This window comes from Thermobia domestica, chromosome 2 (genome assembly GCF_964235325.1).
Source record: "Thermobia domestica chromosome 2, izTheDome1.hap1.1, whole genome shotgun sequence".
Classification (NCBI taxonomy): domain Eukaryota; kingdom Metazoa; phylum Arthropoda; class Insecta; order Zygentoma; family Lepismatidae; genus Thermobia; species Thermobia domestica.
In genome coordinates this window covers 159,572,100-159,597,616 of record NC_137455.1, presented here as the reverse complement: position 1 = coordinate 159,597,616, position 25,517 = coordinate 159,572,100, and the positions used below count along the sequence as shown (strand labels likewise).

The 25,517-nt window shown below is 34.4% G+C and overlaps 1 protein-coding gene across 5 annotated transcripts in view; it reads left to right on the top strand.

Moving 5' to 3' along the window:
- tup (LIM1_Isl and LIM2_Isl domain-containing protein tup) overlaps positions 1–25,517 on the top strand; it is a 371,468-nt gene that overhangs the window by 111,487 nt on the left and 234,464 nt on the right. The gene's annotated exons all lie outside the window — the stretch shown is intronic.

Genomic DNA, 25,517 nt, shown 5'->3' with positions numbered 1-25,517 from the left:
GGTAATGTTTGAATGACGTTAATTCATTCATTCCTGGGACCTTAAAATGGCTTCTCGGTACTACTATCTTGAAAAACAAGACAGAGAATACCACAAAATGGGATAGAATAAATATAACAATTTCTCACGTCATAATTGCAGCAGCTACACCAAAATATCTTTTATCCTAATCGCAAGTAGGACTTGCGGTGCATCTTAGTCAAAAGTATGGTAGTAAGCATCTTCTTAATGTTCTTTATTCGTTAAGACTCTGTGAATCATATGCTGAGCCAGCTTTCTTTCAAGTTTCGTTTCTTCTGCATCATCACCGAGAAGTTTTTCACAGATAAAGCATTTTTCAGCTGACATCTTGAACATAGATAGAGACCTGATTACTTATCCTAAGTCACACCTGCTATGAATGAAAAATATATTAATTTATATTTTATATTAAAAAGTCACTAAAACAAAATAGTACCAGAAACTTTTCGCTAAGGTTGTGCTGCAAAGCGATGCTAAAAGAAAAATGCGTAATTTGCCACGCCTATAAAATCTAAATGGTGCATCCTATAGAAAAAATGAAGAGAATATTTCTTGTAGAGAATTTAATGTAGATTATTTTTGTAATAACATATTTTGCTCTAAAATGCTTTCCGTACGAGATATTTACAAAAAAAAACTCATTTTTGGCGCCATTTTTCCAAGATGGCGGCCAAATCCGGGATGGTAAAGTAGTGCAAAATTAATATGTTGGTACGGACACTTACACAAAGAAAATAAAATTTGTTACAGCTTTCTACCATTTTTTTCCTTATTCGACCCTTCAATGACTGGCCTATAGCATATTTCTTATAGACCTACACATGAAATTAGATTATTAAGAATAATGAAAAGTTACTTTTATTTTTAAACTCATAATGAGTTGTTTTCCCATGTCAGTACTTAAAGAAAGAAAAAAACCTGAAATAACAAAAACTTTCTACACTTGACATTTTCTTTGATAAATCCGATATGTTTGTTCAACTCCTTGAATTTATCTCTCTATACATACATACACACACATATATATATACTGTATATATATTTTTTTCTTTCTTTTAAACTGATATCGTTAAAAATGACAATATTGAGATTTTGTTGTAAAGAATGTACATTTTGAACTGATAAAAGATAACACTACACTACATAATACATTTTCTTGCCTTTATAAAGATTTTTAGAATCTTTCCAATCACTGCAATGTATAATATATTTCGTGATATTGTAAATCATGTTTTACAAAGAATACTGTTTGATCGTTTCGTTTCTTAATCTATTATTCACGTTATTAAATTTGAAATCATTTGCTAACATATAGAATGAAAACAAGCCAACACACACACACACACACATATATATATATATATATATATATATATATATATATATATATATATATATATATATATATATATATATATATATATATATATATATATATATATATATAGGGTGTTATTGAACTATACCGACAAACTGTAAGAGGTAATACCTTACAGTTATAAGCAAAAATAAGAGAAAAAGTTCATATGGACCTATCACGAAAAATGCATAGTTTCAGAGCTAGGGCGGTCCAAAATCTCGAAAAAGCCAAATTTCGAGAGGCCATATTTCGAATTCGAGAGAGACTGTGGATGGTGGTCTTTATCAGCGTAAAGGAAGTCACGTATACGCAATCCAAAAATGCATATTTCATTAATGTTCAATGGGTGTACAGATTATTCCCTGCAGGGTAAAATTCCCAGACATGCCATCAACCGAATTTTGAGATATGCTCTGACTTCATGATTAGTCCAAAGTAGGCAAACGATAAGCCTTGATAGCAGTGAACACGGAATCCTTTGGCGCGATGTCGGAAGTGTTAAGGGTCGTCAGCAGCACGGTTTCTCGTACTCGGGAAAACGCATGCTGCAATGTTTTCTTTCACGCTTATAAGTGAAGAAAACGTGAAATATACCGTCACGAAATACATCGCATCACACGTTATTCCGAATACAAAGAAATATGGAGCTGCCGGTTCTTAACACTTCCGCCTTCCCTCCGAAGCATTGGATGTCCATTGTTATCAAGTTTTATCTTCTGCCGACTTTGGATCCCCAGGGGCGGATCAAGGACGGACTTCTGGGGAGGGCAGTGGGTTGCAATACTTCTACTTAGAGCTACTTTTAAGAGCTCCAAACTCTGGAATGAATTTTATTTGTATATAAAATAAGAAACGTTTGCTCTTCTGGGGGGGGGGGGGCGATTGCCCCAATCGTCCCCCTGGATTCACCACTGTTGAAATCACGGTATATCTGAAAACTCTATTAAAAACATATCTGAGAATTACACCCTGTAGTGTGCTCAGTGGTAGAGTGCTCACCTCACATGCGTATCTGATTTAATCCCAGTCCACATGAGTTTGTGGTGGACAACATCGTGTCCGTGAGTTTTCTCCTTGTTCTTCTGTTTCCTCCCACATTCTCATTCCATTAATTTCTTTCATAATTATTCGCTTTTGTAACTTATGCGTCTCCTCTAGCCTACAGAGCATGACGTGGGACGTAAAACTTGTATTCATGCTATTCCATCAGTATTACGGAAGGGAAATTGTGTAATAGTTCCATGACCATACCTAAGAGAGATTTTTTTTTTATCCAACTTGTACTTCTTTTACAAACTCTGGAATCTGAATCTGAAAAGTGAACTCTGGAATCTTTTACAAACACTGGAATCGGAAAAAATTCATAGTACTTGTATTATAGTTTATGAAGATTGCAATTCAAAGTAGTGGATTTCGACAGTTACTAGCTTCCTTGTTCATAAAAGATAAATGAAGATTATATTGCATAAAGTAAAGAAGATGATGACCATTAAGGATATGTAAACTATATATCATACTAAATCAATTAGGGGGGCATGGAGTTTGTGTATACATGTTTATAAAGAAAGATTAGAAGAGTGTATGTATGTATGTGTGGTATAAAGCTTTATTTCTTAGCCTGATATTGAAAACTCTATGTGTACTCGTGATGTATGCAGGAGGTTAATAAGAGCCAAAAATATACTGTTATTTTTAAAAATAATAAGTCTCTTATAAAGAAAAAATATTTAACTTTTTAATACTAGATTATTTTGATTGTTATGTTTTTCTAGTTCGGTGACCAAAAGTTGTGGTAAAAGGGATCGAAAGATTTTAGAAAAAGTGAAAAACTACGGTTTAAAGTAGCATGTGTTTTTATAATCCGAATATATATATATATATATATATATATATATATATATAATATAAAATTGCCTTGTGGATGTCGGAATATTCCTTCCACCTATTTCAGATACAGCTTTCGTCTCCTCTTTCTGGCTTTGGTTAAACTAAATTGAACCCCCGAACCCTCTATGTATGCATGTATGTGAAAACGAAATAAAAGAAAAAATGGAAGAAGAAGAAAATCGTTTGGGGAGAGTAGACCTGACTCCCTCCGTGTGCCGTCACTCGCTCTGTGGTCACAAATAGCTGACCGCGAATAACTAAACAAACATAGGAGACAAAGTAGGATAGAAGGAGAGAGATTGTAAAATAAACAGAAAAGGGGGAGAAGCTATCTCTGTCAGTGATAAGAGAGTTTGGGGATGTACAGACGGACGGATGTAGTACTACCAAAGAGGAAGAGGAAGCTCTTGTCAGGGATGGAAGGACGCTAACAGACGAGAAAATTGGTCCATACGCTGCTTCCATAATAATAATAATAATAATAATAATAATAATAATAATAATAATAATAATAATAATAATAATAATAATAATAATAATAATAATAATAATAGTTGAGATGGGTCAATGATAAAGCGCAAGAGTTCCTTGCTTCGATTCCGGGCCATGTGAATTACTGATGGATAACATTGTGTCCATGGGTTTCATCTAGATTCTCTCGCTTCCTCCACTTTTCTTTCCACCAATTATTTCATAATTATTCACTTTCATAAATTATCCTTCCACTTTTATGGATATACACGAGACGAGACTTTTGGCTCTCTCGTCTCGTCTTAAATTTCGAGATTATTTATGTAAAAATAATACAAGGTAAAATACATGACATAGGAAGATTTAAAGTGAGAAAAATTTGCAAAACAATGATCAACACGCAGCAAATCTCATAAGCTGTGACTGAAGTAATTCTCAACCAGACCAGATAACAATGATAAATGAAAAGTTGACGAGGCAGTATTTTCCTGCCTTTTCTTGGCTCCTGATTTTAAGTTAAATTTTTCATGTTTTTTGAAACTTTGATGTTAGACACTCATCAGCCACTCCTCCATTTTTACACATTTTTCAAAATATTGGAGAAATAAAAATTAATTTTATTATTTTTCTGCATAAATATTTAGTATTTACGAAATACCACTTACGTTAGTATAATAGTTTGTGTTGTCGATATGTTCCCCATTCTGAAAGGTTAAATCTAAAATTCCATAACGACTTTACTGGCTTAGGTTGAAAACTAAGGAAAAACTAAGATTGTCCTAGAAACATTGGTTACTTTACTAATTAGTATATTGTGTTCTATTCTCTAGAAAATTTCACAAACAAATTATATTATTCTTCCAGTTCTGAAGTAGTTTAAAAGAAAATTGTGATGGAACGGATCAGCACGTAAGTTTCGAATATACAAGCTATGAATTGCTACAAAGATGCTGTCAAATGATTTATAAGTGTTGCCAGGTTTTGCACTACAGTATACAATTAATACACTTGGCATATCGATATTATGTATATATAACGGGTGTCTACACAGAGGTGGTTTGTGGCTATATACTATAATTAGCTTATGTCTCGGGTTATTATATGATCCAGGCTCGAGTCTCGGTGTTAACTCATTAAGCTGTAACTTCACGCCTCATGTAGCATCAATGCTGAGAAGGACGTTAAAATTTAAACTAATCATCAACTAATTGATCTCGGCACTTAAATATCCCTATAAACTAAATTTTAAGCAAAATTTAAAGTTTGTGTGTGTATTAGAATTTCATGAAGGGTATGTTCAAACGTCCAAGTTCATTGTATTTTCAATAATAATAATAATAATAATAATAATAATAATAATAATAATAATAATAATAATAATAATAATAATAATAATAATAATAATAATAATAATAATATAGCAGTTAAGCACGTATTATTATGGATATATCTTGTATTATGTATCCACACGTGGGTAATTTTACATAATTATTAACAGTTTTATTTCGATAGGTTAACTGTTAAGTTTTGACATTCTTTACCTTTTAAAAGTAGTAAAAGTTTGTATTGCTTCTCAGATAAATAGCTCTTTTGGAGTGAATACTTCTTTCAAAATAATATTCAAAATTAGTTTAAATTCCACCTGGACATTCGAGATGAGACGAGACGTTTTACAAGTTTCCGTCATGTCTTGTTTCGAATTTCATCTCCTTTAGCCTAAAGGATATCGTGGTTCGTTAATCGAAATGTCATTTAATTTTCAATAACGATAATTCACTAAATGTCAAACTTTCTCTGGTACATGAATTAGCCAGTAAAAGATACAATATCTACGTTTAAAGTTCTTTTACCATACGAAATCAAGACGAGACGTGGAGCTATATAGTTTAGTGTGGAATCTGTATCATATGTATTCTCACCAGGAATCGAACCGGGTGATCCACATCAAAAATAGGAACACGAACCGTTTTATCATGAAATAATTCATAGGCTGTATTCAGTCTTAAAGGGAAGATGTGTCCCACACTTAAACTTTACGGTGACTTTCAAAATTAATCTAAAATAACTGAAAATAATATAATAACTCGTTTCTTTCTCTTTACCCCCCTCTCTAACAGACACGGAAAAAGAAAAAGAGCTGCGTTGAAGAGTATCGGAATTGCTACAAAGGTAGTAGAATTTTTAATGTGAGTTATTTTTCATCGTGGCCTCAGAAAGTAAGACACCTGTACAAACAGATCTCTTAGAAATGCATCCTTCATTAGGAACTCTTGTCGGGGCATCAACCGGCAGATATTACGGACGCTGTGAGACAGATATGTGCCAATATAATATAGAATGCTCTTCTTCTCTGCTTTCCTTGGACGGAGTTTCTGACTGCACTAACAGTGGAGATCTTAATCGCATAGTTTGATAAATGACCTATGGTGGGAGTCGTCAGAAACTTTAGGTATGAAGCTAATTGTTCTCACATCTGATTCCTTCTTGGCAAAATATCATTTACAAAATAAACAAATGAACGTTTTACAGCAATTGTTATTATTATTATTATTATTATTATTATTATTATTATTATTATTATTATTATTATTATTATTATTATTATTATTATTATAGGCCATTGTGGCTCAACTGTAGAGCGCTCACTTTTTATACGTTGGTCCCTGGTTCGATCTCAGCTCATCAACTGGGCTTCATAAAGAAAAAACACCATATTCGTGGAATTTGCCAAGTTTCTCCCGTTTTCTTCCACTTTCTTCATTGCATCATTTTCATTTTTATCATTATTGTTTCCCTTAGTCTCGACATAATCATGGGACGTTAAACTAGAACCGTTATTATTACTATTATTATTATTATTATTATTATTATTATTATTATTATTATTATTATTATTATTATTATTATTATTATTATTATTATTAAGATAAAGGAACTTGCCTCATGACAAGTTTACGTCAGAAATATGGATAAACAAGCAATAAAGCGGTAGCTTTCAGTATTATAATAGGGTATCCATTTTGCATTCTTTTGCTTTGTTAATTAGAGTTAGTCATTTTTCAGCATTGAGAAATGGATTTATCGTTAAACATGTGATCCGAAGTACGTATTTGTGTACGTGTACTTCCAGCAGGAATCAAACCTATGTCTCCTGAATACAAGTGAGGTGTGGTGAACGTCACCTCTTTCTTATTTAGTCGGTGGAAAATTTTAACACTTTGCTTACCATGGAAAAATAATTAGGATTTAAATGGAAAATAGCCATTAAAATTTGGAAAGAAGATCCGTTTCAGACAGTGGTGCCTTTAAGATGTATTCTATATATAAGACTATCAATATTAATAAGCATTACGTGACTCATGTCAAATTCAGTGTCACATTAGAAAATCTAGACAATCAAATGAACAATGAACATTGGTGTTTAGAAATTGTATTTATCTCATAGTAAACTTTAACTACGATACATAAATTTTATTGGTTTGGTGTGAAAATAAAACAATGTAAATAAAATGTTTTGCGTTATAACCAAACCGAATCTTACAGATAAATAATGTAATGAGCGATTAGTAGATCAAGATTGGAGTAATTGTGTGGTCGAGGGGACCAGTTTATCCAAAAATCGAAGTTATGATGTCAGTTTAGAAGTCTTTATCTAAAAAGTAAGAAAAAATGATCAAATGATGATTATTTCATTTTCGCATGTATTGTGGCTACAAAATAGAAAATATTTTGGTTCATCTGCGCTTCGCCAGGAACAAAATTTGGTTGTACGAAGGTTGCCCATGAGACGAGACAGAGCTCTTCCAATAGAAACAGGTACACTTTCCGAGTCATTCGTGCCACGTTTTTAATATGTGATAGCCTCAGTTCTTGTCTCAGACTACTCTAGACTGTAACCTAGATTTACTATTCTGGAAACGATATTTGACAAGCTTTTTGAGATTTTGACAACTCATAAAGAGTGAAAAGTTCCATTGTTTTTCCTTAAACGAAGAATCTTACAGAGGATCTTGCGATATATCTTTTAATTGTTCGATATTTTCTAAAATCGAAATATCAATATCAATAATTATTCCTCATCGACATTTCAATATTTTTTACATTTAGATATTCGATATTTTTTGATATTGTGAAATTCTTTTGTATTCGATATTTTAATATGCAATATCTCGATATTTTTCGATATTTCAGTATTAAAGAATTCATTTTATTTTATCTAAGTTTTATGTCCCACGGTTATGCCGGCTAGGCTAAAGGAGACGGTGATGATGAGACATGAAAGAAATGGTGGAATGAAGAAAGTAGGAGGAAGCGGGAGAATCTCAGGAAAACTTATGCGTACGGTGTTTGTCCACCACAAAGCTCACTTGGCACGAGCTGGACCCTATGCAGCAGAGGTGAACGATCTACCACTGAGCCACCGCGGCATCATTCAGTATTAGATAGTTTTCGATATATCGGTATTTTCCTAAATTTAGATCCTAGAAGTATCTATTTGTTTTTCATGTTTTGATGTTTTAGAATTTTTGATGTTTTGTATTGATTAATCGATATGCAAATCAGTAAGTATATCGCACAACCTTGTCTTACAGAATTAAAACGAAAACAAAACTTTTATTTATAATCCAATATTTAAAAACATTATTCATCAATATTCACCAACAAATTCCTGACAGTACACTTGTAGATCTACATTTCCCTGCCCTTTTATGTTATTATTATTTTAATTTCATAAAATATCAACATATTCCTTTGCCGCATTAAGAACAGCAGCAGTTACAGTGCATATTTCCTTTCATACACTCTTGGTAAATTCATTTCATTCAACAAACTGCATGACCACTTGCTTACTGTATATATGCGAAAACACCATTCTCTCTTTCTTTTTTTCTTTCTTCTTTTGTATGATTGACAGACAAACACTATGCGCAAATACACTTACTCTTTCTCACTCTCCGCACACACAATGTTTGAAATACTATTAAAATACTTTGTACTTTTTAAAAAAGATATATATATATATTTATATATTATTTCATTTAGAAAAATCGCGTTCTGCATCGATGCCAATGGTGGTTGACCTTTGTACAACTTTCAAGAAACTCAAACCGTTTTTGAATGAATACACAGGATGGTCTTACCAGATAGTGTCACAAAGTTTAAAAAATTATGTTTAATTATCCAGTAAGCACTTTCAAATTATTTATTTAATTTTTACTATAATTTAAAGATACTTTTTTTCTGTATGTTTGTGTGTGTGTTTTATTTAACTGCCGCCGCACCAGTAGCTTGAAGCCATTCTTTGGCGGTCTTACGCTGTTTGTCTCGTTGCGTCCGTTGAAGTTGCACTTGAACATAATGTGAAGAAATAAACAGACGGTGTTGTCTCTGAGAACAAAACAATACATAACCATTGTAAAAGCAAGAATTGTGCAAATATTTTATAACTTCTTCTTGTACGTAGATATATAGATGTGGAAATGTGCTTTTACAAACTTTGCACGCTAAATTTCAAGTTCCTCTTCCTGTATATGGTTGTAGTAGCACCATCTACTTGTATGCTATATTTTCTAGTTGAGGTATCGTAGTGTGATATATCTATAAAGTTATTTGCTCTGTAGATATGTCTTCAATAAAAAAATAACAATTTCCTGAGACCCAGGTTCGATTCTCGGTAGCAGCTTATGTGGCTCAAATTCCTCGTTAAGCTGTACATGTCATCTCACAGATGTACGTTCACATCTTCATATTAAGTATTGCTATATTGACGACAAGAGTTGAGGCTATCTCGTCTCAAAAAGTGATGTCTCGTCTCGGATCGATCTAGCTGTCTCGTCTCGCATCTTATGACCCGAAAATTTTGTCTTATCTTGTCTCCTTGGTAACTGTGTATTGTATAACCTTGGTTGCTGAAATGAATGTTCAGCTCCAAATCACACTAACTAATCATTGTTCTTCATGCTCTTCAAATGAGCCTTCGTACATAGATATTATCTCTCTGATTTGAGACATGCAGGGGATGCCATTGGGTCCAGTTTGTGGTTCATTGATTTTTAAAGATGTTATTGGTCGATAGGAACTTGCACAAGTATTTTAAAGAATATACCCGTTTTAATCTAAAATATTTTTGCTATTAGAGGACTGAAAGTGGAAAAGAAAGTTTTCATGAAATTAATTAACTATAATATTGATATATTGCACGTTCAGTGCACACAGGAATCAAATCCAGTAGGGGGGGGGGGTCAGTTCGGATATATTTTATCTTATTGGATATATGAAGCTCCTTTCAGTACATAAAAGATCCATATTCAGATATTGTAAATAACTCACATAATGTTTAAAGAACAGTCAACTTTTCCTGTGCTTAGAAGGGTATTGTACAAATTTTATGTATTTTTTTTTTTTAACCAAGCATCATGAAAAGTATATTGTTCATGTCTCTTATGTCATTGATCTACCACAACTGTGGTCTAGAAACCACATTTGATTGGAGCCAATATACTAATCCAAGTCCCCAAATAAAAGTTGGGGCTGTAGTGGCTCAGTGGTAGAGCGCTTACCTCTGGTACGTGGGGTCTGATGTTCGATCCCAGCTCGAATCATGTGTATTTTGTGGTGGACGAACACCGTGTGCGTGGATTTCCTTGGAGTTCTCCCACTTTCTTCATTCCCCTATTGGTAACTATCTTATCAACGTCTTGCTTATCCTCGGTGTATAATCATAGGACGTTAAACTTAAAGCACTAAAAACATCTTTCAGGTCATAGGTGACACTGAAAAAATTAGGAAACCCTTCAATCAGATTTGACAATCGAATTCAAAATCTTCCAAATACAGTACATATTAATGTACTAGCTTGTGAAAACCATACTATCTTGTTTGATGAGGTAATTTAGTTAAATATATACCCGATATGTAGAATACGTATAATATATTTCAATGCGATATCCTGATAATATGCTAATATTGTTCCTTATAGTATCGACAAATTTCATATTAATACAAGGAAACTAAAATAAAAATTTCTCTTCATTACTATGATAAATAAATAAATGACCATAAAATAATGGTTATTTTAGATGGCATGTTTATGGTTCACCATAAAAATATATAATTATTTTTTTAGAAGTTATAAACCTGTTCATTAATACATTCGAGAAATTAAAACTCAGAGTTGAATCAAGAACATGTAGAAACAGGGCAGTATACCTTAAAATATACACAAGGAACCTGAACTGTGTTAAATGTTTCTTTTAAAATATATATATATATATATATATATATATATATATATATATATATATATATATATATATATATATATATATATATATGAGTCGCACTACTTTGTCAGCATAATACATCTCTCAAATATGTTGAGCTAAGTTGAGTTAGATTCCTTCTTTTATTTTTGACTGATATGTTAGTCAAACACATGTTATGTTGATATGTTAGTGATATCAAGGGTGCATAATGCAATGTTAGTTTAAGTCAGTAGCAGCTAAAAAGTTTGTGTAAAATACATACAAGAGAAATTTATTTTAACCAAAATCGTACCTAGGAAGATGTTCGGATGTATTAGAGGTCAGAATCATTAAGAAGGGTTAAAAGTATACTAACGTTGTATTTTGGGAGCCATTTAAGCGAGAGAATTTCGAGGGACATCATGAACTATGGGTGGGCGAAACGAACCTCTGGTGTTACGTTGGATAAATTCAATAAAACACACTATGTATAAAGTACAGTAAATACTTCTACTGTATCTACATACAGCATGCAGTCAAACGTATCATTACTCATATTTACTACTTTGATGAATATATTAATGGATTTCAATATACAGCATTTTTAGCATCAATTACTGTACGTGTTTCGTTACGACTTTCGCAAAGTTTAAGATGCCACTGGATAAAATAATGTGCTGCCTGAAGTTTATGCTTATTACATTTCTTTATTGGAACGAAGTGTCTCTAAGATAAGATAAATGTTGAATTTTATTGAGAGGGTAGTATTTCTTTCAAGAGTTGGCATCATTGTATGTCTCCGCTAGAGCGACAATCCTCAATCAAAATGTAAGTGTAGGCTGTCATCCACAGTGTATACACAGTGAGTTCTGGCGTCACAAGTTGAGACGTTAGTGTGTAACACGCGTTGAGGAGAGTCCACGGCTAGACACACTCTCACAAATAGACGCACAAACACACACACACGCATACGCTGATATTCGTCAGCAACATGTAGATGAAATACTTTTGCTTAGAATTAATTTTATCCTTTGAGAGTTCAAACACTGGTTTTGGCAGATATTCTTCTCTTTGTTCAACGACATCTAGCAATATTTTTGTTTACATAAGAGTCATTCACTGCTTTGTATGAGGGACGATGTTGTTAGTTCATTTCTGTTGAATGCTTCTTCTCCGGGTGAAATAGTGCTTTTGTATATTCTGAATGAAAATTTACATTGTTTGTATACTACTTGACTTACATATTTAGATTATTACTCCCGAAAGGATGCTCACAATCAATTATAAAATGCACATTATATTGTGCATTATAAAATGCACATGACATTATTTGTATTGTCATACAAGTTACGATGGAAGTTAACTATGTATTTATTTTACCTTTAGTCTTGTACAAAAATAACACTTTACCTTGGGTTTTACTTATATTCCTTCTTATGTCCACTGTATGGACCGTTTGGATGCCAAGGGATTTAAGCCCAAAATATGGAAAATGGCCTAATGCCTTCCTTCACTTCTATACGTAGGTACTATTTTGAAACTATTTTTATAAGCAATAAATTGTAAGACCATAAACTAGATAGTTATAATTTTGCTTGCCAACATAACAGAAATATAACTTGTTCATTAGGATTAGGATTTAGATTTCTGGGATTTTGGCATCTATGTCCATATTAGCCCGTCGCGTATGAGGATGACGTCCCTCGGCAATCACACTATCCGAGAAAAAGGAAGGAAGAAAGCGTCCTTGGGACCTGTATGTTAGGTACTATCACGGTATTTTCCGGTGTGAATGAAGAAAACCTTACTCCAGGTGGCTAGCCTCTAAAAGCTTTTACAATTTTTCGACCAAATTCCCCCACCAGGACTGGAACCCGGGACCGCTCGCACCATAAATTGTTCATATGAGGTATTGAACTTCAGATTTATCTCCTGCAAAATTTCAATTCAGGTCTTAGACCGCTTGGCATCCTAACTCCCTTGAGGACGAGTACCGTGCAATCCTGCTAATCTAGTGGCTAGCATGCGCGCGTGCCTTTGATGTTCATTGCCCCGGGTTCGATTCCCGGTGGAAGAACCTCATTACGGTAGTTCGGATTCTACCTTAAACTTTAGATTCTTGTCTCATATAGCCTTGGCGTTGAAAAGCAATGCGAAACTCCAACCAACTAGCCAAGAATACGGTGTCAGCTTGGACCATACTAGCATAATTTTCATCAAAAGTGTGAATGATAAATGCATTTTTAAATTTGATTTCCACTGTAAAAATTCATTATCTGCCAAACGTTCGACAATATAAGAGAAGAAGTAATAATCTTATTTAATTTGTGAACGTTTTAATATCTTTCCTTGTCTTTAATCTCTCTTTTAATATCTTTAAGCTCTCAATTTAACTTTTTCTTTTAGAAGAAGCGATTATTAAATCTAAATGGTCTTAAATTTATTTTTATAAGTTAGATCAGCAGTGATTCTAATTTCCTCCAGAAGAACTTAACATTTTAGATAATTTGGTATCTACTCACACGTTACCGGTAAATATAAAGCAATGGGAAAACACACAGATATCACTGTATCGGGAGAAATCAAACTTCAGTCTTCCGTTTGTCGGATACTGGAATATTGAGGTTTGAATCCCTACCAATAAGACTGCTTACGGGACGAGATAAGATATGGGACGAGATCTTCCAATAGAAACAGATATACACTTTCTGAGACGAGACATCTCTTTTAAGACACATTTTCGAAATGAGACAGCGTCGACTCTTTTCTTGTAGGCAGATCTACTTACCAGTGCTTATTTTAAAGAAAAGTTGTAGCATTGATTAGTACTGAATAAAGCTTCTGCTGCATTTTTCTTCCCTTATTCACAGTTATCAGTAAGATTACAAGAAAATTACAAGAAAAATCCAAGCACCAGTAAAATTACAAGAAAACATCAGACTTTTATTTATTTATTTATTCAGCAAAGTTTTGCCATACCCTAATATACTACACACTCCTTGACACGTAAATGATAAAGCAACTTTTAAAAATTACAAGGAAGTCGATTGCAAAATATTGACTCAACGAAATTTTGGTTTCAAAGCTAATTATTTTTTCTGTGGTTCTGGTAAATTTTCTGTCAGCAAATGTTGAGATAATACAGTACTGTCGGTTTTATGATTGTTGCATCTTCTTTCATTTCTTACATACTGTATTTATAATAACAGAAATTCGGGATGAAACTGAATGGTTTACAAGTATGTAATAAAGCAATGAAACTAGAGGGGTAAATCCTCTAGTTTCTCTCCTCGACCATAGTTTTGCTGACAACATGGAAATTGTAAAACTTTTCTCTCCCTTGGGAGAGTTGTTTTATACTTTAATAAGGTCTCTTCTTCGTAACTGCATCTAGATATTTTATTCCTGGTCTTCCTCTTCCTGTTTTTTTTCTACCTTTCCCTCTATCAACACGGTGATGCAATCGGAGTGACGAATAAGGTGGCCGAGCATGCTGTTTCTTCTTTTTCCTATTATCTTCATGATCTGTCGTCCTTTATTAGCTTCCTTTAGTACTTCTTCATTCCTTTTCCTTTCGGTCCACGATATGCGCAGAATTCTGCGCCAACACCACATTTCGCAGAATTTTGAAGGGTAAATAAAACTTTTAATTCAACGACATTTTTAAAAACCACACCATTTGATGTGTTTTACCTTTTAGCGTGAAATACCTGGGCTCAACATTCGTATAATTCAGATTCCATATTAAAATTTTGTTCTAAACAAAACACACAATTTTTCAGATATAATTTGTGATCCTATCATTCATGTAAATAAGTAGCAATAATAACCTGTCAATTGTAGTAATAAAAATAACAGAAAGTAGCATGGCCTGGATTCGAACATGCACCTGTGAATTACAAATTCAACACTTAATCCACTATGGAGGTATTTACTGATTCAATGTGGGTTAAATTTGTACCGATGTGATCTCCATCAAGAGAAGTAATCACTCTAGACAGCAATAATGGTAATTGAACAGAAGTCATAATTTTGGATCATATTTCAGGAATAGTTGATTACTTCCAAATATTACTGTATACAAGATTTTCACAGTAAAATAATGTTTTTGTTCATGGTTAATGCAATTGTTGCTAGTACTGAAACACTGAAAGGACGCAGGTGTGAATCGAAGTGAAGAAAGGAGAAAAAACGCAGGTGTCAACCAAGTGCAGAGACAAGAGGCTATTTTTTTTTCTTCATAAATTTGTGATAGCGGAAAAAAGCTGGAATTTGCTAAAACATAAAACAGCAAAATTCTTAACGGACCGAATTTTACATATTTATGTGTATGCTTTAGATATTCTACGTACCAATGTCACTGAGACATCGTTTCACTTTTGTAAGAAAGAAAAAAATGTTAATATTAGAAATAATTTATAGTTTTCTAGAATGTCACTTCATATACGTAGAACCTCCTTTTTTTCTATATTTGAAGTTTCAAGCTTCCAGACTTTATGAAATATTTCTTCCATAAAATGGATATGTATGTTAGAAGGATATGAACCTTTCTTTCGAGGTTCATATAATGGAAAGGAAACTCTATATAAGAAACTAAAACTTGAATGGAATTTTAAAATTCTTGCATTTTGGGTTTAAAGTAAATAAATTTATCTTTATATAAAAAATAAAAGTGTGTGTGTTTGTATATATGTGTTCCAGCAAAACTCTGGAACAATTTTAATCAAACTTATACACACATTACTTACAGTCTGGAAAAAGCAATTGTTGGGGTAAGACTCTCTACCATACCTAAGGGGGAGAGGGGGAACACATATATCCATGATCAAAAATGACCTATTAGTGTTGAATTCGTAGTTTTTGGGGTCGCTTTAAATGAACAGTAACACTTCCGTTGCCGTTTAAATCCAAATGCAGCTCCTATTATTATTACTGAGGTGGGGGAAATGGTGGCATGTAAAAATAATTGAAAATGATCGATATTAGTGTTGAACCCATAGTTTCTGGAGTCCGTAAGTTGATTAGTGACAATTCTGGTGCTCTTTAAGTAGAATATCAGTTCTCAGTTGAGGTAAGATCCCTTGGTATTCCTAGGGGAAGGTAATGGGGAAACATACAAATGATCGAAAACGACCGATATTATTGACGAAACTATAGTTTTCGGCATTGTTTAAATAAATAGTGACACTCCGGATGCCATTGAAGTCCAATTTAAGCCCCCATAAGCACCTGGGGAGGTGAAATGATGACATATAAAAATACGGAAAACGACCGCTATTAGTGTCGATTCATTAGTTTTCAATGTTGCTAAGCTAATTGGTAGCAGTCCTATTGCCGTTTAAGTCAAGTTCAGCCCCCAGTGGGAGGGGGGGCAAGACCCCTCTGCACTCCTAGAGTGAGTGGGAGGGCAGACAAATAAATAACAAAGAGATCGACATTAGTGTCGAATCCATAGTTTTCTAGGAGCACTATTCTACAAGTCAAAATAAAACTAAAAAAATATGTATAATTGTATACGTTTCGCGTTCTCGTCTGGAGACGTGAGTAGCACTATGTTTCAACGTCATAGATAAAAAACGATAGAGTAAATTTCCAATCCTTCAAATAATTATATCAAGTGTTTCAAAATGATAAAGTCGATAAACATTAACACTAGCACCACTTATTAACGTAACAATCGATGTTACTGGTTGATGGATTCGACAGCAATGCCTGTGGTTCCAACTTGCGATCTGCGATCTGTGGTTCCAACTTGCGATGTCTGATCTGCGACGTTGCCACATAGTGAAACTTTTAATTGCCTATAGTGGCTAATGGAGGCCCCAGATAATATACAATTATATAACATTTTCGCTTTATTTTGACCTGAAGAATAGCGTTCTGTTACCTGTGGGCACTACTTTTAGAACATCCGATATATAATGCCAACATCCTATCCGAACTGGAATACCGCTTCTTTTGTGAGATCAGCGAAGTCAAGCAGTCTCGAATTTGGTCAGAAGAATTATGGGTGATCACCAAATGGTGTTGGTATTGTGGCATCCACCAAATGTCATGAGGACAGTTGGGGAGAAAGAAGTAGCGAACTCAGTTCTAGAAAGCCTATTAGCGGCGAGGGGAGCTGATGTGCTTACCACACATCACCCCAAAGGCAAGAGTGACACAAGCCCAGGTACTGGTCCACTTAGAGCTGTTGCGTCAAGAGTAAATTTTTAAAGATATCATTTTGAGGTGCAAATTTTTTACGAACAATAAATGTATTACTTATCCCTCCCCCTTTCTACTAGTAAATCTGAGTCTTCAAGATATTTTTATTTTATGAGGTCAAGAGTTTAAGTGTAATTTGGGTTTTTCGTATAGGCCTATGATATTTTCTTTCTGTGCGGAAGCAAGGAAATATGTTGGATGTATATAAAATAAGAGGAGCTTTCTGGCATCGAAATACAAACTAAGGAATGTTCCATTTGTTTATTTGTATTAGCGAGAAGATGATTTAAAAAGCATAATATGGTTTTCAATTAAACGGTTGAATTATAACGTTTGGCGCTCCTCCATATCTCCCGGAACAGAGTTGTCAGCACCTGCCCTAATTCTTCACCCACCCAAACGTTTAAGTTGCATCGGAAGGTCATGTCAGAGAGGGAATGCCAAAATATTTTATTGTTTACACACACGCTCCGGTCTCTAGTATACGCAAAATGTATGTAACGATTAAGTGTTCGTTATACGTATGGTTGAAGAAAAATAAACACGTTGTCCGAAATTGTAGTAGCTAAACTTCATGTTTTACTTTTCTTTTGCATTATTTTTGTTCGCTGTACACAGTGACGGCGCCACAGAAATTATTTTCTGATATCAATGGAGGTGTAAGACAGAAGAATATCTTGGTGAAATTGATTTATTATTCATAATTAGCAAACCGAGGGAGCACGAAAGAAAATCAAACTCAGGGAGGTAGTTTTCTTTTCTATTCCTCTTCTGAAACCTGCTGGTCTGTTGGCTATAGTGTGTCCCTTTGATGTACGTGGTTCCGGGTTCTATTCCTGGTGTGAGAGCATTGGACGCATTAAGATCGGTCGGATTCCATCTTTAAGTCCACATCTTATTTTCAGTCTCTGTACTAAAAAAGGACGCTTAACAATCGAAGTAAACCGAACAAACAAAATATTTTCGTGAATATTTCTATTTTAGAGCGAGACAGAAAGTCCATGATATTATAGCCACGTATTTCGAGCGAGGATAGTTAAATATTTTCTTTTATTGGTCTATGTCCTTGCTTCGAATCGGTAAATTCTGATTTCGAGTCCCGTGATTGGACATAATGAGTTTTCCCCGGGTTTCCCTTGGATTTACTAGATGGATTTAATTAGACATTTCGGAAATGATTAGCGATTGTCTTTTAATTACGAATTGGACTACGAAACAGGATAGTCTGAATAAATGATTTTAGGAGTCAATGAGGGGTAAATTTGGATAAGGCGTAACCAGCAATTCTTCAATTTTTCAGGAGAGCAGAAAAACGCCCTTATCTAATTAACTAACACAATATTTTTGGGAACAGGCGTCCGCCACGGAGCAGAAATATATCCTTAACACCACCTAGACAATTGCAGACATGCTCGAATTTGCAGAAAATACGTATACCTCATTTTATTGGGAATAGGTCGATACAGCCTTATCCAAATTACCCCTTCAATTCAATATGGGAATTTTTACACAATACAGAATATTTGCGGTTTGAATGATACATCAACCTGTGAATTGGAAGTTCATGTATTCCGGAAACTTACACAAAAATCAAAACGTGATTAGGTTGTATCAGATGACGGATATCGGAGCAAGATTAATTTTATTCATGTCTTGTTTTGTGTTTAACTTCAAGGTTCTTGAATTAGTAATTAAGTAATTGTGTCAAAACACACCAATTATTTATATTCTTGGAGACAGAAAAGAGACTTAGAAAGATTATTTGCGCATGGTGCCCTGTTCTTTGCTACTTTCAAAAGGTCTCTGTGTTTTAACATAACCCAGCTGCAATCGTGGACAAAATTCCGAATGTGGTTAGCGCAGATGTCTTCTGGACTAAAACTCCCAAGAAACTTATGCAAGGGGCATAACATCGCCTTCAAGATTTCCCATGTATGTAGAATGGTGTTGGTTGCTAAGTAGGTTAGTTCTGGCCCGATGCCTCCAACACCGCGAGTCCATCGTTCGGTCAAGGCAGCTTGAACAGCCACATCACACGACGCGCACGCACACATTTACACACATAGATGTACGCAGAAGCATATATCTAGGCAGACAATTTCTCGGCGTCCAGTGGCACTACGCTCACCTCCCACCCTGTCCTTCGCGCGCCGCTACGTCGCGTGCAGCAGTGCAGCAATCCAGCCCTGGTAATCTTATTAACAGCACCTCCCTGCATCGTATTAAATCACAAGCAAGGAACATGGGGGTAGTCATGGTAACGTCTGGGGTAGGTCCAGCATGCAAAGTGACGAATGGGATTGGATTTGATATCTCCCCCACTTTCCCTCTGATATTTTCTCTCTAAACGTCTGAAGAAGCGACGTTGAGTTAAAGAAATGTCATTACTGTGTATGTTCACTTTTTAAACACAAATTCAAGAAATCTGAACGTTCGAAGTTGTATAGATTATATATCTTTTTCCTTGCAGTTTTAAAGTTCTCTTACAATGTCCATAATAGCTTTAAAAAAACAACTCTTTTCCATATATTTATCGCAAAAGAATTCATTATCTTAAAATTACCCCCTTCTAACATGCAATATTTTGTTGGTTTTCGAACTTCAGAACTAATCGCTGTTAAATTAGTAGCTTCTTTTTCAATTTACCTATTTCTGCAGTGGCTGAGCTACTTACGTGATTACACAAACATACACTTTTGAACCGAACAATGATATATACTTTCTTTCTTTACTGTTTTTTTTTTTTTTTTTTTTTAAAGTAAGTTGTTTGTAATATTTATCATACACTGCATGCAATATATATATACCAAAAAAGAAGAAACTTTTCATCTTATCCCTCCTCCCCTTTTTAAGTTGAAAAAATATACGTTTATTATCTCAGCAAATGTCAACGAAGCTATAAGAAAAATATATTTCTGTAAGAATGACTTTTTAGATACATCGGTTTTAAGAGTAGGATAATTTTTATAGGTTGATTCCGTTGGATATTACCGTCCTTACAGCACTGAAACTACAAGAGACGTGGCTCTTTGCTAATCTCACCTGTACTTTTTGAATTTTTGAATTTTAGTGAACAACTTGAAACCAATGAAGAATATAAAAAAAAAATGTACTAAGTGAGCCAATAACCAGGCAGTATGTACAAAATTTCTTGTAAATCAGAAATTTGGGTTCGCAGTTGTTGGGCGTCTAAATACACATACTATACAAAACATCTTGAAAATAGTTCATGTTCATATAATGTAATTTTGTAGATACTACCTGGCTCATTTTCTGCACTTTTTATATTCTTCACTAGCTGAACCTGCGCTCTTTACACAGCGCATCATTTATATATGAACATGAATCTCCTTGTTATTCCTCACATCTGTACATGTCCCTTTGCAGACACAAGTGAAAGAAGTCTTGGTAAAAATCGGCAAGAGATACCGTAAAGGAGAGATTTTTTTCTATTACTTTTTCAATATCTCGTACCGCCTGTAAGATTTGAGCCTACTTCCGGTTGGAGTTTTTTTTTTAATTCATGTATGATCTGTTTTTTCTTTCTTCTTGCATGTAGTATGTAATAAGCAAATAAACTAAGTAACTCTATGGTCTATGGAACCCGGAGGTTCAATGCCGCGTTCACAAAACCTCTCCATTGACTTCTATCCGTAGCCAATTGGATCCAGTTTCTACTTTGTATTCCTATTTCTGCGAGATCCATCTTAATATTGTCCTCCCATCTGCGCTTACGTCTACCTAATGGTCGTTTTCCGGCTGGTCTTCCAGTTAAGATTTTGAAAGCGTTTCTACTTTCTTCCATCCTTGCTACATGACCTGCCCACTTGAGCCTCCTAAATTTGATGATCCTAACAATGTTGGATAAACCGTATAAATTATGCTTCCTCGTTATGAAGATTCCTCCATTCCCTATTCCCGTTTCTCTTGGGTCCCAATATTCGTCTCAGGATCTTGTTCTCAAATACTTTCAATCTATGTTCTTCGTTCCGAGTAAGAGACCATATTTCGCAACCATACAGAACAACAGGCATGATTATCGTTTTACACATTTTAAAATAAGCTAATACATTACAAATACAATCAATTATAATGTCAATGATATATGGTGTTCATTGAGCAAAACACTCCAAACAATAAAGATTCAACTTACAAGGTATATTCGCGAAGTGTCCCCTCGGGATTCATGTAAAACTGATTTAAATGCAAAGTTCTCCATGGCTCAATGTGTATTGTACTAATTTTAGCGGCCCATATGAGTAATTTGCATATTTATGAGCCTTCATATGCCCGGAATTCAATCATACACTACTATAACGCTCGGTCACAAAATTGCTTTTAGTTTCTTTAGATGTAACTGAACATGAATGTGGGCATATGCAAAACAAATTGGATCAAATACTACTTCTCTGACACGTGTTATCCACACCGGCCGCCATCTTGGATTCGACTTTCAGTTTTTCAAATGGGAATAGGTGCATGTGATACATCATTCTCATAAAAAATTTTCTCGGAAATTCATTGGTGGAATAAGTTTTACGGTAGCTTGTACCATTTGCGAGATAATACATGTTAAATCCCTCTAGGCACTTCGCGAATAGATATTTCAGAGTAATATCAGTTACGCTTACGTTTTTGATGTTGTCAAATCAAAACAATTTCTAACTGGAAAAGTACTGTAGATATAAACAAACTCTCTACGACATTGGTGTCATAATCTTACAACATTTCTGTGAGTGATTGTTATTACTTCCATGTTATACTATAACAAGGAAGTATTGTATTACGAACAAAATGCCTAATGTAAATCTAGATACGACCAGATTTTTGTGAAAATCTATCATATCCTATTTACGTCTGTGTGTCTGTATCTATGTATGTTCAGAAAACATATACTCAACAATAAATCACGTAAAGGATCACATAGACATACGGGGCACTGCACAACTTTTTAATGGTTGAATTTGTGAAGTGCCTCACATTTAACATGCAATATCTTGCAAATGGTACAAGCTACCGTAAAACTCACTACACCAATGAATTTCCGAGAAAATTTTGTATCAATTTTATGTATCACATGCACCTATTCCCATTTGGAAAAAAAAAAAAAAAACGAAAGTTGAATCCAATATGGCGGATCCAAGACAGCGGATGGTGTGGATAACACGTGTCAGAGAAACAGTATTTGATCCAATTTGTTTTGCATATGCCTACATTCATGTTCAGTTACATCGAAAGAAACTAAAAGCAATTTTGTGACCAAGCGTTTTAGTAGTGTATGAATTCCGAATATATGAAGGGCCATAAATATGCAAATTTCCCGTATGGGCCGCTAAAATTAGTACAATACACTTTGGGCCGCGGAGAATTTTGCATTTAAATCAGTTTTAGATGAACCCCGAGGGGACACTTCGCGAATGTGCCTTGTTAGACTGGAGAAATTGTTATCCTTCGTTTTTCATTGTAATTTGGCCATGAAACAAATACCTGAAACATATGCGGCTCTTATGTACAATTATATGATATTGGAATGTATAATAGGTAGGATATGATGCTTTAGTTTTTTAAAATTTCAACACTTCCAGTGTACCCATAGGAATGTAATAAATAAATAATGGCCGTGTTTTTTTTTTTTTTTTAATATTGAGTTAGAACTGGACAATCTACGCAAAATTTGCAATCGATCAGTGAAAACGTAATTTTTCTAGAGCCTGTAGTTTCCGAGATCTCACTGTCGAAAGGATTTGCCACAAACATATAGACGCCTACAAAAGTATAGTTTAAAATACTCCAGAGATGGCAGCACAATTCACTTGCATTTATTTCGGAGAAGGCTTGTTGAAATGCACAGGCTTTGAACAATAATTTAAAAGGATAAACTTTGTGAAAAAGATCTGTTTAATTAATTTATTTAAAGTATACCTTTTTAAAAAATATTTGTCTTTGTTATAAACGTGAAATTACAAATACCCGTAAATCAAAAGTTTGAAAGCTAAAGTTATAGGTTGGAGCTCAGTCGCTCTTAATTGCTATTGTAGCATAAATTATAATAGATAGATTGTATTTAAGTCGTGTACTAAACATTGAAAACAATTGGAGGCGGAGCTTTAATGTAGTATCAGAATCACATCTAGGAACCTAATTACACTGAGAAAAGTCCGTTCTCCGGACATCGGTATATTGTACAAATATACGGTATCCTCTTGATTATTACAGAAATCACTACGAAGCATTGTACAAATATACGGTATCCTCTTGGTTACTACAGAAATCAGTACGGGGCATACGCTATCCGTATGCAACATCGGCACTCCCCTTAGATGTTAGATCATGCCGTTGCAACAGTTTTCCGTATATCACGTGCATATACCTATGTTACATTTCTCAGCTATATGTTATATACGTACTCCCATTTGTATGTGAAATCCTGACCGCCTATATTGTTTCATACGGAAAGTACGTATAGATGGAACACTCATACGGAAAGTATTACTAAACATGCGTTCTCAGGTATACGTCTGCTGTACGTTGTCCAAGAAGTACAGGAATTACGCATGTAACCTACCTTTTTAAGTACGCCACCTACAATTTTTTCTCAGTGTAAGAGATAAAGAACACCGGTCTATAAAACCAAATAAACAAGAAATGATGTTTCGAGTGCTGTTCGAGTGCTTTTTCTGATGGTATGCAACGGTACTGGCACTATTTTTAAAGTAGCAATTTTTCTTTAAAAAAAAAAAAGTTTGAAACGAGCGTTAGCAAAGCGATTCAATTAGGATTTGTGTGCCTCTCTGAACGTCTGTTCCACGATAACTCTCGTAAAAAATTACCCGTAAAAAGTATGTTCCTCGCTTCAACATGCAGAAATAGTCAGATTTTTGAGGGTTGCAATCCATGAAGAATAAGGAGTTAAAGAGGGGTAAAATCAATCCCATGTTTCAAGTTTGAACATTTGCATACAAAACAATTTTGTAAATAATCTACGCAATAGTTATTGTATTTCAACAAAATGTATTACAGTTTTTTTTCCTAAGAAATTCCGATAATTCTTACAGCTTGAAGTTAAAACAGGGGTGCCCACAAGGGGGGGCTATGACGCAAAGTGCGTCATTGAAATATTTGGGGGGGTAAAAATCTGTATAAATATGTTTGAGGGAGTGTAAAAATTAATCGAAAAGAAGATTTTTCATGGAAGAACATCTACGGGTAGACAATTGGGGGGGGGTGCGTCATGGACATAAAATATGCCAATAATAATGAAAGGATGAATCCCACCTCTTCTCCAAGTTAAAGAAATACTTGTATGTTCCACGGAACATTTTATTTTTAAAAGTGCGGTTTGATTTTAATGCTGTGCCGAATATTTTATTTGAGACTTTTGAATCACTCCCTATGGATAAACCTAAGATCATGGAAGAGTGAAGAATGGATTACTCCCTCGCATCCGCTCTCGGATTATTTTTTTAAAAGCTCCTTTTTACCTTTCGTAAAAATTATCCGATTTTGTTAGAATATATGTATAAACATTTTCTTTGAGGCTTTCCCACAGTCCTCAGTGCTTGAAATTAAAAACTACCAAGAGTTTCGTTGAATTTACCCTCTGATGTAGATTTAAGAAAAAAATGTGTTGCACGATTACTATCGTTAAAAAAATTAATTTGATGAAATGTGACGCATATTTTTTAAGGTTTCACAATCATCTCCAGTACTCGGATTCGCCCTGTCCCCGATGTAAAAATATATTCCACTATTTCGTATGTAATAGTTTATCCATCTTCATAAGTATGATGTGTATTTTTTTGAAGCTCTCACACAATCCCCAATACTTGGATTTGAAAGTAGTCAAAGTTTAAGCAGTTATATTCTCCCCCAGTACCCACACACACACACACACACACGCACGCACCATTTTTTTTTAAATGTATATACAAGCTTTAGTAAAATAAAATCATTCGATGTTGGTAGAATATGGCGTAAACTCTTATGATGATTCGGAATTCTTTTAACTGATGAAGATGAAATGTATCAATAATGAGAGTTAAATCCGAGCCCTATTCTCCGTTCGTAAATAAAGTATTTCCTGGAGAAGGGTTTGGGGCGGGGGGAGGAAGGATCTAGCTCACTTCAACAAGACATGCCATCACAATTATTCCGTATATTTTCTACATTCTGCAAACATCTGCCTAAATGTTTTGTACATTGTTAATATTGCAAATGAAATGGATGAGGGTGTATCGGAGGACATGTTAAAAGTGTGGAAGTTATTGTAATAACATATTCGTTTTGAATACCGGTACTTTTTTGAGAGAAAAAAAAGCACCGCATAT